A 4658-nucleotide genomic window follows, 5' to 3' on the forward strand; every position below is an offset into this window, starting at 1 on the left:
TAAGAACAATCATCACGTACTATGACTATCATCAGTACCATCACGATCATCAACATCATTGTCAAACATCACCCACAGATAAGTGACGTGCTTTCTTTGTTCATCATTGTACCAAGGTGAGAGGAGGCTTGTATATTGACACGGTGTATAACTTTATCCTTATGAAAGCCTTTCTGGTGTTGCATCAGAGTGTGTATAAACAGACATTGATCAAAGATACACAGTTATCTCAAGTGTCCCAACTGTTAATATCTCATCGGTGCATTCCTAAAATAAATTACTGTATATATCACATAGACTGTTGTCCAATTTAATTTTAAACTTACCAGTACTGTAAGACAAATATGACTCTTTCATTGAGGGGTGCTTTTCCTATCAGTTACGTTTGTGCAAGTGCCACCTATTCCAAATTTACCTGTCAGCATACTTGGGGCTTTTACTGCTGTTTATTTCATTTTAGTGTTGGTACAGTTATGATTAGTATTATTAAGCTTCGCCATATAAATCGCATAGATTGTTGTTTTCAACAGTATTATTATTATTAAGCTTTGCCATATATATGGTGAAGCTTATTGCTTTGGTAGTATTGTTATTTTTGTTTGCACCTTTTTTTTCTTAGATCATGGTGATCGAAGGTATTCTAGGGTAACTTGTTCCATATATAAATGACCTTGACCTATTTTTGAAGGCCATATAATCATTTCTGGTGCAAAAATTGATATTTGAAATTAAAATATCTCAGAAATTAATTGAGATACAGCTGTTTGGTTGTTAATCCTATGATAAGAAAGTTTGCTGAGAATTTTCGCTGAATGTTTTGCCATTTAGCCTAGTGGAAAGTACCAAACTCAAATTTGCCCACTGTTTCCTTTGTAACACGTTTTAGAGAAAACCACAAACGCTGTAAGGCTGTAACTTTAAAGAAATATAGCTGTGGTCCCTCTCATTATCTGAAAGGATTATGGTAACAGTTAAGAATACAGTTAGCCAGTTATTGAGACAAATGTAAGATGTACCCATACACAGGTTTCTTATTGTAGCTGCACAATAAGTAAACAGGTAATTAGGCATTATTATTATTTTTCTTTGCAATTTTATTTTTCTTAGATCTTAACCCGCCGTGTCCCATTGACGTATATATACGTCCACACGTTTTGTCACTGTCAGTCCCGTTGACGTATATAAATACGAAGCAATTGCAAGGTCCCTAATATGCACAATTTTCAATTTTCATGCATGATTTTTGGTACGTATACACGGGACACCTTCCTCTACAAGATGTCAGGCAGGGACAATGCCTTACCCCGCATGACCTCCCCCCCCTCCACATGCTATTGTCTCGGCAATTCATCTGTTACCAGTGACTTGGCCAGTAAAGACATGTTGTGCCACTGTACGAAATTTAGGGCCAGAGTGATTCCGCAATCAATGACAATGTGGAGGACAAAGTTTATGTAGCATTAGAGGAAGAAACAGTCAGAAATGATGATAAGCTAATGTCGCCAAAAAAGGTCAGGTATGTTGATATGTTTGGTGAGTGAAACATTGCTAATATTGCCAATATTACTGTGTGAAAACCAATATACTCTCATACTACATATAAATTCGTACCAAATAAATAAATATATACCGTTTATGAGTGGTGTGGAACAGTTACCCTCCCATAGAACTCATTTTCTTTGGACCCAGCATGATAGAAAACCCAGTGAGGTAAGGGGTACTGCTACCAGTATCGAGTATTTTAAACCTCAGGTGAGCAATTTCTCTATGAATTTTCAATGTTTCTCACCAAAAAGCGGAGGTTTGAGCCAAAAAGATTTTTTTTCCAAAACTGGTCGGGATGGGGGGGGGGGGCAGTGGTGGAAAATCGGTCAGGATGGGGGCGGGTTAATAATATTATATAGGAAGGTACCCTTGGGTAACCCAAGTACTGGTGTCAAATGTAAATGGCCATGACCTATTTTGGAAGGTCATATACTCATTTTTTGTGTGAAAATTGCAGATTTTAAATTGAAATCTCTAGTAAACTAATTGAGATACAGCTGTCTGATTGAAAATCCGATAAACAAAAACGTTTTCTGAGAACTGTGGCTGGATATTTTGCCATTAGTGGATAGTACCAAATTCAAATCTGCTCAGTGTTTCCTTTGCAACATGTTGTAGAGAAAACCACAAAAGTTGCAAAGCTGTAACTTTACAAATATGTAGCTATGGCCCCTTTTATGATCTTAAAGGAACATGGTTAAAGTTAAGCAGACAGCCAGTTATTGAGACAAATGTAAAATATACCCATGTGTTCTTTGACACTTTTGCTTCAGATCTTGTTGATATAAAACAAGGGCATAGGGCTTATTTCAATGGATGAAATCAGTGGATAATTCCAGTAGAATACAGTGTGGTGGCCTGCAATAATTAGGTAGTTCCAGGTGAATGTAAATATCACTTAGGCTTCTCCCTTCCTTTCTTATATATATATTTTTATTACGAAAATAGATTATACAGCATATTTCAAGGGGAAATAAACAGCGAAAATTAGCGAACGAGTGTATGTGAGGTGTTGTCAGGTGATAATTAGCCAATTCTAGGTGTATGGCACTCTCATTTACCTTATTTCTTTCTTGTATATATTATTTGGTATAAGAATAGGGCTTAGGGCTTATTTCAATGGATGAAATCAGTGAAAAATTCCAGGGAAGATTTACTTAGCATAGCACGGCCGGGCAGGCGAGAGGATAGGGTAATGGAGGGGAGGTAGGGAGGGAAGTTAAGAACGGGGAGAAATGGCTAAATTGTCAACAATGGATGGGAGTACAGATGAGATTAGGAGTGCTGACTAGTGTTGGACATAGGCAGTACTGATAGATGATACAAACCACCACTTGAAAGCCCGGTTGAATTAAAAATAACACAGAATCACAAAAGTGACGCCCTGTGGTATGATCCCTTGCTCCCAAGCGTCACGAAAGTGACACCCCACAGTTAAGGGGTTAAGCCAATTTTAATGTTCGCCAAACTCCGCTACCCGCGTGTTTTATGGAAGGGAGGAGGGGATGTGGTCGGCTGATATAGTAATGCGAAGTACATAATACATAGATGTTCACTTCTAACTTATCTCTAGGATACAAAAATCATTCTTATTTTTATACTAATAATACACATACTATATTATAATTATTCACACTTATCTAAGTTGTTCTTAATTACTAAATTACAACTATCTTACATCTAAGTTACACTTTTATTACATCTTAACCTAACTTATTGGCACTACAATCATATTAAATTTGTTTTTTATTTCTTGAAGATCTTGTGTAGCCAATTCAAAAATATTCCATAAAATAAGCTGGTACATATATTGATTGTGTCCTGGTGTACGTTAATCATGTGTTTAATCAGGTTAGTGCACCCTAATTGTTCTCTAGGTAATGCTACAGTTTATTGGTGTTCTTGTTATAAATCAGGCTGATCATTTTCCACGTCAAAATTTCCTGAATGAATCAAATTCTTTATGCATTCTCTGTCCATCGATTTTATCTTAACTTGAAGTTCCAGTTATAGTTATTTCCCATATAGGAGTGGGACATGTCTCAAAATTGCATATACAAGTCCCCCTTTTCATCTGCACTTCTCCATTGATCTGATTAATTAGGAACACATGAGTTTCCCTATGTTATTCACCTGACATAAGGCGTTTTCCACCGAGAGTCCTTTGACTTTACATAATTCTTCTGAGACAAGAACAGTACCATTCTTCAATTTACTCTTTATGGTGACTTTCATATATGAGTTAGGCAGAATAACTACATCATTGGTGAGATTGTGGGGAGTAATGTTGGGGGTTTACTGTCACCTCGGGCCCATTGACAAAGGGGATGGGGGGGGGATGAGAGGGATGGTGTGAGTGCATGTGTACCCTCATCAGACTGAGTAGTTCTGTTTAGTCGTTTGATAGTTCCAACTCCTTTCCATTTTCTACCATTGTTGGGTGACAATTCTGGTGAAAATTCCACTGTGAATTCATTATCATGTTGTATCCCATTCATTTGTGAGAGTAAAACTATTATTCTTTTTCCTTATAGTTCTCAAACCCAGTAACATGTTAGCTCAATTGCTAAGTTCTCTACTACTGTTTTTAGAAAATAGCGGAGATTAGTCTCGTAGTCTCTAAAACTGATGTCTAACTGTATCATGTCCTTTACGATTATCTGTTTGCCATCTACAGCATATTGAAATGATAACAGCAGAAGACATGATAACAACGGAAGATGACACAACACCCCCAGGAGGCAACAACAGAGGGGTAGATGCAGCATACGGGGTGTCTGTACCATATGGGCACAAGTCCTGGGTAGCCACGCGCCCCTACTCCCCAGAACCGACCCAGCCCGTACACCTCAGCCTGGGTGCACTACCTTCTCACCAGCCCAGCCTGCATCAGGATCGGGGTGGAGCTGAATCCTACACCCCTTACAGCCCCAAGGAGACGGCCTCAAGCCACTCCACTTTAGAGACAGCCTCAAGCCGCTCCACTTTAGAGACAGCCTCAAGCCGCTCCACTTTAGAGACGGCCTCAAGCCTCTCCACTTTAGAGACAGCCTCAAGCTGCTACACTACTGAGACGGCCTCCAGTCACTCCACACACGGGATGGCCTCAAGCC

This window comes from Coenobita brevimanus, chromosome 8 (assembly GCF_032717465.1).
Source record: "Coenobita brevimanus isolate Jiangsu-jjx chromosome 8, ASM3271746v2, whole genome shotgun sequence".
NCBI classification, from domain to species: domain Eukaryota; kingdom Metazoa; phylum Arthropoda; class Malacostraca; order Decapoda; family Coenobitidae; genus Coenobita; species Coenobita brevimanus.